This window comes from Lissotriton helveticus, chromosome 1_1 (assembly GCF_964261635.1).
Source record: "Lissotriton helveticus chromosome 1_1, aLisHel1.1, whole genome shotgun sequence".
Classification (NCBI taxonomy): Eukaryota; Metazoa; Chordata; class Amphibia; order Caudata; family Salamandridae; genus Lissotriton; species Lissotriton helveticus.
This window is the reverse complement of record NC_136057.1, coordinates 419,500,102-419,514,912: the sequence shown is the minus strand read 5'-3', so window position 1 is coordinate 419,514,912 and position 14,811 is coordinate 419,500,102. Positions and strand designations below refer to the sequence as shown.

At 45.4% G+C, this 14,811-nt stretch overlaps 1 protein-coding gene across 8 annotated transcripts in view; it reads left to right on the top strand.

Moving 5' to 3' along the window:
* Positions 1-14,811, top strand: part of AMN1 (antagonist of mitotic exit network 1 homolog) — an 851,867-nt gene that overhangs the window by 685,411 nt on the left and 151,645 nt on the right. The gene's annotated exons all lie outside the window — the stretch shown is intronic.

Sequence of the window (14,811 nt, the reverse complement as noted above, 5' to 3'; positions counted from 1 at the left end):
TCAAGGATGGGTGTGATCTACTTGCACATGATTTTTAAAGAGAAAACGTGCGCTTGTGCTCACAAGTTAAAAAGACAAAGAAGAAACACTGCATGTGAATCATTGGATTCATCCGTGTATCATAACACTGCATTGTTCAAATATTCTATATACACCCAACAGTACAGATAATAATAATGAAAGATATCTTTCATACCATCACTCATTTCACCATAAATCCAATAAATAACATTGAATTTACCAACATATCAAAGCATTGCATTGTTCAAATATTACATGTACACCAAACAGTAAAGATAATAACAATGATAGTGATGGATATTTTTCCTTTTTATACTATCACTAATCTCACCATAAATTAAAAAAAAAAGTATTCAAGGTGTATAAAATATCACTTTTAATTTACAAATAACCACTCTAAACATATCCCTCAAAACAATGTTGTCCATAATCTTAAGTGTTGTCAATATACTATAGAGTCACTGTGGTGCACTTGCACAATCCATTGAATCCCTAGTAGGCATATTCTTAGTCAATGTCCTAATTAAGCGTTGTCCCCAGTGGGAAAAATATTAAGATTACCCATATAGCTTTCACAGATTCTCTTCGAGAATACCTGGTTCTCAATAGATGGCCCAATTTGTAAAAACTCTGGTGAGAAGAACCTTCCAGGTTGTTTGCATAACCATCCACATTTTCTTTAAGGAGTACATATGTCACCAATACTTTCCATGCATTGTATCAAGATGGTAAACAACCTTTACAACGAAACTTTTACAACGCACTACCATTACAACGCGGTCATTACAACGCAAACCATTACAACGCATTGCGCTGGGGGGCGCTCTAGGATAGGGAATAGGTTAATTTACTATCCAATAACCTTCCCTAGTGTCCACGGGGACTGGAGTTGGAATAGTAAATTAAACTATTCACTATCCAACACCCAAAAGCGCTATGTGTTGTAAAGGCATGCGTTGTAAAAACTGCGTTGTAAAGGTATGCGTGGTAAAAGTATGCGTTGTAATGTCATACATCCTATCAAGATACATCAAATACTCATGCAGTATAACTACATGTTCTACAAAAGTGATAAGATTATGTGCTAAAGGATATTAGTGAGCAAAGAAGCAAAAAGAGGAAAATAGAATTAAAAAGAATAAAAACTTTAAAATACACACAGGTCACCTTTCCCAGCGCAGCGGCCTCAGCCTGGGAGAAAACAAAAACCAGACATATATCGTCCAATATTCCTCTCCTTTGTGGAAAAAGAAAAATGCAGATGGTCACAACTGAAGGTTTGGTGATTTATAAATCTTTTATTTGGCACAACGTGACCCAGCACGTTTTGGCTCCAAACACTGAGCCATGTTCACGGATGGGCATGGTCTCCTTGCACACCTTTTTTAAAGAGAAAATGTGCGCTCTTTCTCACAAGTTAAAAAGACATAGGAGAAACACTGCATGTGTATCATTGGATTCATTATCATATCACAACACTGAATTGTTCGAATAGTATATGTGCACCCAACAGCAAAGATAATAATAGTGCTATATATGTTTCCTGCCATCATTCATCTCACCATGAATCCAATGCATAACATTGAATTCATCCGCGTATCACAGCATTCCATTGCTTAAGTATTACATGTACACCAGACAGTAAAGATGATAATAATATATTTTTCTTTTTTATACTGTCACTAATTTCACCATAAATCAAAAAAGTTTTCAAGGTGTGTACAAGATCCCTGTTCATTCACAAATAACCACTCAAAACATATCTCTCAAAAGTTACTGAGGTGTTCTCTCGCAATTCATTAAAGCCCTAGTGGGCATACTTGGGCATACTCTTAGTCAGTGTCCCTAAGGAGTAGTTGTCGGATACTTGCGTGTATATTTAAGTTTTTATTACTTTAGGTTCTGTTTCCCTCTTTTGGCTTCTTTCCACACTGACATGTTTTTGCATATAATCTTATCACTTGCAGTATGGGTAGTTATACTGCGCATGTATTTGATGAGTCCTTGATACCATGCATGGAAATATTGATGATACATGTACTCCTTAAGATAAATGTGGATGGTTATGCAAACAACCTGGATGTTTATTCTCAACAGAGTTTTTACCAACTGGGCCATCTATTGAGAACCAGGCACGCTCGAAGAGAAATTGTGATTGCTCGATGGGTAATCTTAATATTTTCCCCACTGGGGACAATGCCTAGTTAGGACATTGACTAAGAGTAAGAGATAATGAAAATTTTTGTAGCTAACGTAGCAGAAAGTTTCAATTCTATTAAGGACTCGGATGCGAGGATTATGCCTTCTCTCTTCACTTTATTCAACAGCAGCCAATATTAACAAGAAACAAACTACTTTTCCCATGAACCCTTGGGAAAACTGTAGTGTAAAGAAAATGTCCCATCAGGAAGCAGTCTTGTGGCCTCCAATCAGTGACAATTCAGGTCAACATAGTGCATCCTCACTGGCCCTTCATCCTCTTTCATCACGCAAAGTCAGCCATTGGATAACTTTCATGAGTCATCAGATCCTACAAGGAAAAAGGGACATTGTCACTTCTCGAAAAAGCATTTGTCAAAGCCTGTGGACAATCAGTTGTGACAGCAGACATTAAGCGATCACATTGCATCCTTGATGGGGGGGGGAGAGGGGAAATCCCTGGGACCCCAGGCAGGGGGGCGGGCACTGTAGGAAGGACCGACAATCTTGCCAAGGCCTGATCAATTTTCCGGGATAACCTCTCCTCCAAAGGAGTCATGGCCTTCCCCACTGCTGTATATATGGATGCATCTACTGCATCATAAAGCTCGTCGTCCCAAGGGAGGTCAGCCAGGTTGTTCTTCCCCCCCCTTGAGTCTTCCTCATAATCCATCTCCCTCGTAATGAGGATTGATATTCGGGGTCTGGGCGGCAGACCGGGAGCCTTTTTAGAAGACGTTATTTTGATGATCTGTTAAAATTGCCAGAAGGCGTTATTTTATAGGGCTGGGTGGCAGCCTAAACTTTCTTGCGAGGATTTGCAGTATTACGGGTCTAATCCCTGGGAAACGAACCTGGTTTAATTATTAATGTAATGGTAATCCGGCTTGGGTAATGTCCCCAACAGGCGGAAGGGACCTAGACTCTACAGACCCACCCGGGTGTACAATCAAAACAATACAGACTCTGCTGCCAGTAATTTATTGTTCTGATACAGCAGAGGGTCTCCCTCAGTCCGGATAGCTCTGGGAACTACGGCGTGCCGCACGATCACCTCAGGAATTCAAATACGTGCGCAGAGTCTCGTGCTGTCTCCAGCGCCCCCTGGCGGCGGAAGGTCAGCGCCGAGCCGTACCATGTAAAATGCCTCGTAGGAGCGGAGAAACACTCCCGCAGTCACAGTACAACAAAGTGGGAACATGCTGCAGAACCCCTTTAGCAATATATAACACAACAATGTCAATAAAACACGACATCAATGTCAACTAGCAAGAAAATACCAACAAAGGAAACGCGGTAGAGGCGCAAATCAAATGTCAACAGCACCATAGTCAATAGCTCAAGAAATAAGCAGAGTCAAGAAAGGCACTTATCTCGGCTGCGCAGTAGCGAAGAAAGAGGCTGAAGGGCCAGTGAGGACGGACTATGTTGTGCTGGATTGTCACTGATTGAAGGCTACAGGACTGCTTCCTGATTGGACATTTTCCTTATACTACATTTTTCCCAAGGGTTCATGTTAAAAATAGTTTATTTCTTGTTAGTATTGGCTGCTGTTGAATAAAGTGAAGTGAGAAGGCATAATCCTCGCCTCCAGTCCTGACATAGAATTTTTTTCAACAAACCACTGTTAAGAGAGACAGCAAACTAAGGTGTTTACATATGGATATTATAATCACCTAGCCAATAGTCCGAAGTATTCACCAAGCAATAGTCCAGCAAGAGGTGTCCAATGTAGGAAATGCAATAAAAGAGGACACTTTGACAAAGTATGTAAAGAGGAGGGAGGTGCATGTGGTGGAAGATACTGAAGAATAAAGATGTCCTAACAAAATGTAATGTAATCTGAGCCAGAAGTATTCTACTTGAGATGTGCTGTTAGATTGGATCAAAATTTCTGTTTTTGTTGATTCATTGTCCCGAGACCCCTTCATTGATAGTAAGACTTTTCATGAGAAAATGGGAAATAAAGATTATGTCCTGAAACCTCCAGACCTGAAGCCCGGGGGGTACTGTAAAGATCCCATTCCTTTTGTGAAGATCCTTAAAATGCATATTTCTTTCAAAGATAAACACACTGTGGGTAAGGTATATATCACTAAACAAGGTTCCAAACTATTGGGCTGGTAACAGGTGGTACTGTTGGATAGATCCCTAGTTGGTTAGGACATCTGTGATAAGTTTCCAGAAGTGTTATCTGAAAACATGGGTCTTTTGAAAGGCGTAATATAAAACCGAAAACAACCACTATGCCTGTAGTACACAAAACAAGATCAGTTGCCCGAGTATTGGAACTTTCATAGATTCCCATGCTTTTGTATCATTCCCCGTCGTCGGAATGGGAGTCTCGGTAACAAAAATAACATAGCAGTAGGTACAAAATAGAAAGAAAAAAGGCCTAGGCCTCATTGCTTTTTGTAGCATATCCACCTCTTTTTGTAAAAGAGACCAAACTAAGCATCAGCCAATCAGAAGAGCCTCACCCCATAGAACCCTCCTGAAGTAACCTCAGAGCCTTACATATTCTACCGCACGTTGTGTTTTGGGAGTCTCCTTTGAGCTCTGCTCATTTTCTACTCTTTTGAGTTTTTTTCTTCAGTTTTTTCTTCAGGATTGTTGGGTATTTCATCTGAAATGTCTGACAAGTAGAAGAAGGCTCTTTTCAAGTCATGTTCCACCTGTGGCAAGAAAAGGCTGTATGAGGAGGACAGGCATAAGGATTGTATATACTGCCTGTATCCGGATCATAAGTCTGCAGACTGCAAGATCTGCCGCACCTTTTCTACAAAGACTCTCCGGGATCGTGAGGGTCGCCTCCTCACTTGGCTCCAGAAATTGAAGTCCAGGAAAGAGACGGTGCCAAGCGACAGTGAGGATTCTTCTTCAGCTACATCATCCAGAAGGTCAGTCAAGAGGGGTAGGGTTTCCCCTTCACCTTCTGTGGAGCGTCCAGCAAAGGCCTCAAAAAAGACCCCCCGTGAGTCTGAGTGCCAAAGTCCTGTAAAATCTCCTCACCACTGTGCAAAGGAGAGGGAAGGACCATCTACGCCTTCAGGAGCTTTGAAGCCTGATACAGCTTTCAAGAAACCATCTTCTCCGTCATCTGAGAAGTCAGTCGTCGACGCTACAGAAGGCTCCGACATCCAAGGTATCCAAGGTATCCGATATCCAAGGTATCTAAGGTGGTAGCGTCAACGGGCTCGTCGTCTGTGCAGGCGACGTCGACCGGATCGTCGACGATGGTGACATCTACGTCAACAAGAATGTCGACGGGGATATCGACGACGGCAGCGACGACGAGGACTTAGTCGACGACGACAACCATGATGACGACGAGTGCATCTCGTCGTCGGCAATCCGTTCGTCGGCGGTGATTCTTCCATTGACGACTTCGACGATGAACTTACCTGTAACTTCTGCATCGACCACGGTACCGTCGACGATGCAGTCATCGACGGAGAAAATCACGATTTCCTTGAAAAGGATAACTCCGGACATGACGTCTCCAAGAAGGGTTGCCCCCTTGCCTCCCGCTTTGTTGCTGGAAGAGGAAGAAGAGGATTCTGATGAAGAGGATCAGGACTCTTTGGTGTATGCGAACAGCCCATCTCAACTGCTAGTAAAATGTCAAGAAACAGATTCTGAAGGCGAGTTTCTTCATGAATGTTCTTACCAGTACTCTTCTCAACTTCAGGAGTCAACAGAGATGGTGTCTGTTCCTTCCTCTCTTTTGGCGGATCTCCATGGCATGCTGCAGGACTATAAAACCAGATTCTCCCAGGTGACATCTCAGCCTGCCTCTATCCCAGCAGTTCAGGCTTTGCCTGCCCCTACCACTCCAGTGGTCGTGTCTCCAGAGTTGCCAACCCAGGTGTTCTCTCAGCCTCAAACACCTGCTCCGAATAGGCCTTTACCACAACCGGATGTACAGGATGATTCCTCGGATGAGGATCAGGATATGGATGGCAGACCTAATCAGGGTTTAGAATGGAATGAGTATGTAATCCCGGACCCAGCGTCACCTTGTCTAGACCCGGTGGATTCTCCCTCAGCGGATGTCGGGGGTTTCCATAAGTTAATGGAGAGAGCATCTAGCAGATTCCAACTGCCTATGCCTTCCGTTCAGACGGAGTGTTTTCTCTATGACTTTAAGGAGCCATATAAGAAAGTAACCCAATCTATACCCATCGTGGAGCATGTGTGGAGTGAGGGTCTCAAGGCTATGAAGAACCCAGAAACTGTTTTTCAGGTCTTGCCACGCCTGGAAAAGAAGTATAAGGCACCTGTGGATGGTCCGGCGTCCTTGACTGGACACCCAAAACCGGACTCTGTGATATCGCAGGCGGCACAGAGGAAGTCCAGCAACCCTTCGGTACCCCTTACTACTCCTCCTGATAAGGAGGGCAGACGACTCGATAACGCTGGGAAAAGATTCTCTTCAATGGCTGGTCTCCTCGTCCGGGCGGCAAATGCTTTGGCGATACTGGGCAGATATGATCGCCAGTTATGGTGTGACCTTTCACCTTACTTGGATCAGCTTCCCCAGGAGGCACAGGGTGAAGCCAAGAAGATACTGCTAGAAGGAGAAGCAACATCGGCTGAAGTGATAGATTGTGCTATGGACATTGCCACTACAGCTTTTCGTTCACTAGCGGGTGCAGCGGTTCTGCGCCGCCAAGGATGGCTCAGAGCAATGTGGTTCAGGCCGAAGGTCCAGAATAAGATCTTGGACCTCCCTTTCGATGGAGAGGCATTGTTCGGTAAACACATAGATGATACTCTCCAAGAAATAAAGAAGGATACAAAGTCGGCTAGGTCTCTTGGTACGCTTCAATACCGGAAAGCTCCTTTTAGAGGTGCCAGAGGGAGAAGCACCAACACATATAGAGGCTTATATCAACAGCAAAGGTACCCTTCTTATGGATCGACATCGCAATCATACCATCAGCCCTATCACCAAAAACAAGGCCAAGCCTCGTCTTTCTCTAGATCGAATGCAAGAGGAAAGCAGAACCGCCAAGGACGTGATGCGTCCAAGAGGCAATAGCGGCGTTCTGGCTCTGCCTACTGTACCCACCTCCACAACAACATGTGTAGGAGGCAGGGTATCTCAATACCTCCACAACTGGTCACAGATAACAGCAGACTGTTGGGTGCTCAAAATCATTCGAGTGGCCATACTTTGGAGTTCACACAAATCCGACCATCCAAGCCCCATGCTGCCATTCCATCAAAACATCTGCGTCTCTTGCAGCTCGAAGATCATCAGATGCTCTTAAAGGGAGCTGTGGAGCTGGCCCCCTTCTCTCAAAGAGGGGAAGGATTCTATTCCAGGTTCTTCCTGGTAAAGAAGACGCTAGAGAAATGGCGCCCTATTTTAGGGAGCTCAACACCTATCTCATTTCCCAATCCTTTCGGATGGTCTCGCTTCAGGACATATTGCGTCTCATCAATCCAGGGGATTTCATGTCCACGCTCGATCTCGAAGATGCATATTTTCACATACCAATTCACCCAGCTCACAGGAGGTTTCTACAGTTTACAGTAGCCAAGTGCCACTTTCAATTCAGGGTTCTGCCCTTCGGACTTTGCTCTGCCCCAAGGATCTTTACCAAGGTGCTGGCTCCGGTGGCGCCTTTCTTAAGAAGAAATCATTTTCAAGTCTTCCCTTACCTGCACGACTGGTTGCTGAAGGCCCAGTCCAGGTCCAGGGAGCCTGCGATGGAAGCTGTCAACGCTTGTACAAACCTATTTCAGAATTTGGGTCGTACTCTCAACAGAGAAAAATCATCTCCGATTCCGTCCAGGACACCGCGTTTCCTCGGAGTCATCTTGGACACAAATCTCAGCAAAGCTTTTCCATCCCTAGAAAGATAAGCGAAACTACAATCCATGGCTCTGCAATTAAGGAAAAGAAAGTCTCTTTCAGTTCGCCGTTATAAATCCCTTCTGGGGGTGATCTCCTCATGCATCCCCCTCATACCTCACTGCAGATTGCGGATGCGGACTCTCCAGGAATAGCCAGACAGACAATGGAAGCAAGTTCACGGCTCATTCGAAGACAAAGTGATGATTACTGTTGCAATGAAAAGAGCAGCCTTGTGGTGGACGAAGAAAGGAAACCTTTCCCAAGGTCTATCCTTCGTAAGCAATCCAGCTCCGCAAGTAGTAACAACAGATGCCTCACTGGACGACTGGGGAGCGGTGCTTGAGGATCTTCAGGTCAGCGGGCATTGGTTGCCCCAGCACAGTCTTCTTCACATCAACCTCCTAGAACTAAGAGCTATCAGGCTAGCACTGCAAGTGTTTCTTCCACGATTGCAGGGGTTGGCGGTTCTCCTCCGGCGGACAACACCACGGCCATGCATTACATAAACAAGGAAGGGGGTACCAGATCTCTGCCATTGTCTCGAGGGGCCCAGAAGTTTTGGGAATGGGCAATTCCACACAGGATATCACTACAGGCAGAACATCTGCCAGGTGTCCTAAGTGAAAGGGCGGACAGACTCAGCAGGATGACGTCCGTCACCCACGAATGGGAACTGAATCAGGTGGTTTTGGAGGAGAATTTTTCACCGATTGGGCAGGCCTTCGATTGATCTATTTGCCACTCTGATCAACAAGAAATGCCAGTTTTATTCAAGCAAGCTTCACCATCGAGGGTCATTGGGGAATGCACTTTCGATAGCTTGGTCGAAAGCATTTGTGTACGCCTTTCCTCCCATTCCATTGATCCCACGGCTTCTCAGGAAAATCAAAGCAGAGCCGTGCAAGATGATTTTAATAGCCCCTGCTTGGCCGAGACAGTTCTGGTTCACAGAACTTCACCTATTGTCTCTCGTCCCTCCTCTTCCATTGTGGACAATTCCGGATCTTCTCACGATGTCCCGCATGCGGATTTGGCATCCGGATCCAGAATCCTTGCACCTGACGGCATGGCTCCTGAACAGCGAGAATTCACGTACCTTCCCATCTCAAATGAAATAAGAGAGGTTTTGTCTCAAGCTAGAGCTCCTTCTACGAATAAAACTTACCGTTTAAAATGGAAGAGATTTTGCATTTGGTGCAGGAAAGAAAGTCTGGACCCTTTCTCATTTCTCAGCCTCATCAACTTCTACCTTATCTCTTGTCCTTGGCTAAAACAGGATTGGCTTATTCATCCATAAAAGTTCACTTAGCAGCGATCTCTCGCTACAGGTGGTCTGCATCTGGACCTTCTCTCTGGTCTTCAAGAATAATCAAGCAGTTTCTCAAGGGCTTATTGCGAGTTTTTCCACCGGTGAGACCTCCGCCTCCCACTTGGCATTTGAATTTGGTTCTCCAACAGCTCATGAAAGATCCCTTTGAACCAATTCATCGGGCCGACATGAAATTTCTGTCGTGGAGATTGGCTCTCCTTCTTGCCCTCACATCGGCGAGACGCATTGGAGAATTGCAGGCTCTCACAATACAGGAAGCTTTTCTCCAGTTCAAGAAAAATACCGTCATTTTAAGAACTAATCCGAAGTTCATACCTAAAGTGCCTTCATGCTTCCACCTAAATGAACCTGTGATTCTTAAATCATTCTTTCCTCACCCTTCCACACCAGTGGAGAGGTCACTCCATTCTCTGGATGTGCAGCGGTGCTTGAAATTTTATTTGGATCGCACCAAAGAGTTTTGCAAATCTTCACAATTATTCATTGCTTTTAGTGGTCCACACAAGGGCCTTCCTCTTTCAAAGCAGAGTATTGCAAGATAAATATCCAGTGCCATTCTATATTGCCATTCAACAGCTGGCAAATCGCTGGATAGAAGGATCAGCGCACACTCCACAAGATCCGTTGCTTCATCTACACGCCTCTCTTCGCGGGAGTACACATCAGAGACATTTGCAGAGCTGCGAACTGTATCTCATGCTAGTACAAATGGCTTTTCCAATGTGTATATACTTATGAAAGTATGCACACGGAGATATTTATATATTTATGCCACAAAATGTGCTTTATTGCTTACTGCTAGCTACTCTGATACAAAAGCATGGGAGTCTATGAAAGTTCCAATACTGGGGCACGAAAAAAAGTTACTTACCTGTAACTTTGGTTCCCCAGTATTGGTACCTTTCATAGATTCCATGCGCCCACCCTCAGCAGCTGTGGTTACTGTTACACAACGGCTACGAAATTTTGAGGCTCTGAGGTTCCTTCAGGAGGGTTCTATGGGGTGAGGCTCTTCTGATTGGCTGATGCTTAGTTTGGTCTCTTTTACAAAAAGAGGCGGATATGCTACAAAAAGGAATGAGGCCTAGGCCTTTTTCTTTCTCTTTTGTACCTCCTGCTATGTTATTTTTGTTACCGAGACTCCCATTCCGACGACGGGGAATGATACAAAAGCATGGGAATCTATGAAAGTTACCAATACTGGGAAACCAAAGTTACAGGTAAGTAACTTGTTTTCTTCCATTACTCATGAGAGATCCACTGAAGGAGGAATTGGACAAATTGATGAATCAAGGTGTGATAGAAATTGTTAAGTATGCAGAATGGTTGGCCCCCATAGTTCTAGCAACTAAGAGTGGGGATAAGGACATCCATTTATGCACCTATTTAACCTCTTCGGTGTCCAGGATGTCCGGGGGCCGTCCTGAGTTACGGTGGGCATGTGCGAAGGACGACCCCCGGCCGCACTCGCACATGGCAATTCATCATCATCATAAAAACGTTATTTCGGCAAACGATTGCCCTAAAAGCATCATGTTAAAAACATATATCACAATACATTCAGAAGTCACAGAGTAGCTGAATAAATAGTTAAAAACCCTTTGGTTACAGTACTAATCTAAAAATCAATTTGCTAAGAAAAGGAGCTAAGTGAGGGCCAGCCACATCCCCGTACACGTCACAATGAAGCAGTAGTATAAAGTTACATCAGCCTACCATATCCCTTTACTGCTGCAGGGCTTTGAGGAAGGTCCTGCGCGTACACCACATGTTAAAAAGAAAACGATATATTGAGTAAACAATAGGAATTTGAATATTTGATTTCAAAATCCTATAAGCTTCACTACAGCGTCTGGTCCCCATCTTTCTACATAGCTGTGTTAGCCAGTACCTTCTGGCCTTTGCGTAGCCTCTACAGACAAATAGTATGTGTATTTCGGTTTCTTCAGTGAAACTAAAGGCCGGGCATTTCCTGTTTGAGGACCCCTCCCACGTGAGTTCTGCGTTAATCCAAAGACCACCCATTCCCAGTCCCTCACAGATATTTTTAATATTTGACAGCCAAGGTATCCTCCCAGAGCCTCGCATACCCATAACTTCGGTTAATTCTTCTCTATATGCTGTTAGCTCAGGGGTACTCCAGAGGCGGCGCCAGTAGAGGATAGGCCTAAGGGCCACCTCATCCGTCAAGGGCCTAACCCCTAGGTCCATACTAAGTAGTGCTAGGGGGGTGCTAATTGGGAGGGCTAGAAGCTGTGTTATGAAGGAGTTTTCTACTCTGGTGAGTGGGGTCATTGGCATGTGTCCCCAAAGGTCTACTCCATAGAGGGCAGCAGGTCTTGCCTGTGACTTATACATTTCTAATGGTGGACTAAGGAGTTTTTTAATGCAAAATTTGAGGATGCCCCCCATTTTTTGGGTGAGTTTTAGCCCCGCTTTGTTGATTTGGGCTCCCCAATCCATTTGGTCTGTCAACGTCAGGCCCAAATAATCAAATATTTTTACTCTTTCAAGATGTCTGGAACCTAGGCAAGGATTTGGGCGTGTGGTTTTACCTACATTAAAGGCCATGTACTTTGTTTTTTGTAGGTTTATTTCCAGGCCCCGATGTTTGCAGAAGTCGCTAAAGTTGTCCAACGTTCTCTGTATTCCCATTGGGGATTTTGAGAGAAGAAGCGTGTCATCTGTAAACATCAGGGCCGGGATCCTACGCTTAGCTAATCTAGGGGTGTCATTGTTCTTTCCTTGTGTCAAAAAGTCTATGAGCCCATTAATGTATAGAGAAAAGAGTTTGGGAGCCAGTACACAGCCCTGGCGAACCCCTCTCTCCACAGATAAGGGAGCAGAGAGTTCGCCGTTCTTGCCGTATCTGATGCGTGCAAAATTCCCCTCATGGAGCTGTCTTATATGGTAGCATGGCAATTGAAATCCCTCTGGTGCGGGCACCAGAGGGATTTCTTCCCCCCTCTCCCCCCCAACAGCCGGGGAAGCGCTTCGCCAGCTCCTGAGGCTGTGTAGATGGTTTCCCCGAAATGACGATCAGCGTGCATATCGCGCTGACGTCATCTCAGTTTCACTTTCTATGTGCTTAGGGGGCTATCTCAGCACCCTGAGCATGTAGAAAGTCAGGAGAGGTATCGTTGGAAAGGGGAGAATCTCTTGTGCAAGGGCCTTTGCTCCCCCATTGCAAAATACATTAACCAGTCTTTCTGCCCCCCCCCCTCCCTTGGGGGGGGCAGATGGGGGAAGTAGGCCCCAATCTGCCCCCCGGGGTGGGAGGCAGAAAGCCCAGTAGATACCAGGGATTTTTTTCCAAATGAAATTAGGGGTGGGGGCTTGCCAAGATGGGCATGCCAATGCCTCCACCCCCCTCCCCCAAAAAAACACAGCCTATCTGCCTCCCCTGGAAGCCAGATGGGGGCAATAGCAGAAAGCACTCCAGGCACCAGGGATTTGTTTAAATGTATCTTGGGGTGGGGGCTGTCCAAAATGAGCATGCCAATGCCCCCCCTCCCAAAATCCCACAGTCTTTCTGCCCCTCCCCCCTCAGGAGGCAGATGGGAAAATAGCCCCTGATCTGCCCTGTAGGCCCCAGGGATTGGGTTTTTTTTAGTCGTAGAGTTAGGGGCTGCCCAAAATGGGAATACCAATGCATCCAACCCCCCATAAAATTGCCACAGCCTTTCTGCCTCCCACGGGAGGCAGATGGGGCAATAGTCCCTAATCTGCCTCCGGGGGCAGCAAGCCCACTAGAAACCAGGGATTTTGTTCTTTTACTTATACATAGGGGTGGGGGCTGCAGAGCATGGGCATGCTAATGCCCACACCGCCAAAAAAGGCTTTCTGCCCCCTTGAAGGCAGTTTGGGGCAATAGCCCCTTATCTGCCACCCTACCCCGGGAGGGAGGGGATAGAAAGCTCACTAGGCACCAGGTATATGTTTATGGGCATGCCAGTCAGGAGCCCAATAGGCAAGGGTTGCGCCCTTTTTTTTAGGCACCTATTTTGATTGTTTACGTGATATTCAGCTTTGAAAACAGACTTCAATAAGCTAAGCAGACTCAAAATGATATTGTTTCAACAAGAAGTCACTCACATCAGCTCGTGAGACCTTCGAATTGCAGGTAGCGAGAAAATCGAGTGGGATTCAGTCACTGCTAAATACAAATCTCCTCCTAATTTTTGGAGAATTAATTCACCAAATATTTAATGCTTCTGATACAGAGGGCCTAGCCGACTTTTGTAAACTTGTGTGATCCGGCTTTGTCTCCTCCTTTCAGACTTTTTTGGGAGTAATCCCAGGTTTTCTGCATTACATTTTTTTCAGCGCCTTCGGAGGGTTTCCCCTGCCGCTCCTTTTGGTTTGCGGCGTACTTGTACTTCTCCTGCTGCTCTGTAATGGCTGATCGAGATGAGGTGTTGCAAGGCCGGGCCCAGTTGCAGCTGTTCCGTGATCGGATGCAGCAGCTATTTGGTTTGATGCCATTGGAAGCTCTTAACATCGACTTTTGGCTGACCTTCTGTCATATCTACTTCACCTGCATGTAACCTGTGTTCTACTGCCTCTTGTGCCCCTTTGAATGGGCCCTGGATGTCTGCGTCTCCAATACATCTCACGCTGCCCTGGATTTTGAACTGTTGAGGGGTCCGTTGATGGCCCATGGCCAGGACTGTTCTGTGGGTAGACATTTTGTGTATGATCCTGCACCTGGAGCAATGGCAGGATCGAGTACCTGTGCTCGTGCACAGTGCCTCTTGGATCAGAGTTTTATCGAATTTAATGCAGGTGCCCTGAACTGCTTTTGGCTGCTTCTGGATATGAGGAACATGTCTGCTCATTCAACGTACTCAGTTGGATGGTGTACCTTTTTATAATGGAAGGCTCTGACAGCCTAATGGAGCTAATGGCTTTCCACTTTTCCCCTGCTGTTCTTGATTCCGAGGAACCACTGTAAATGACCTTTGGGAAACATCATGAAGGCCTTTCATTATAAGATTTTGCCATTTTTCTACGCACACTATATATCCCGCTTTTAAATTTGTACAATTTTGGCCTTCAAAAGACTTGCTTTGCCTCTGCTTATCTTGGTGTTCTGTTGTCTCTGGGCTGCTGACCTGACCAAGGGGAGGATGTAACATGGCCCATGGGGACATTGTTATTTTCTCTAACTTAGCATGAGCATGCTGCAGATTGTGCTTTGCACACGTTACTATATTACTTTATTTTTGCAAAGACTTTGTTCGTACTTTTCACATATAAAGCAGCTGCGGCGTTCACTCTCTGCCAGTTCCTGGGATTTATTCTGAACATTGTGAGCAAGGTCGATAAACAATTCCCCTTGTTATTCTGCTTTGGTCATGCCTTAGCACCTAGATGAAAGCATACTAATGTTGTT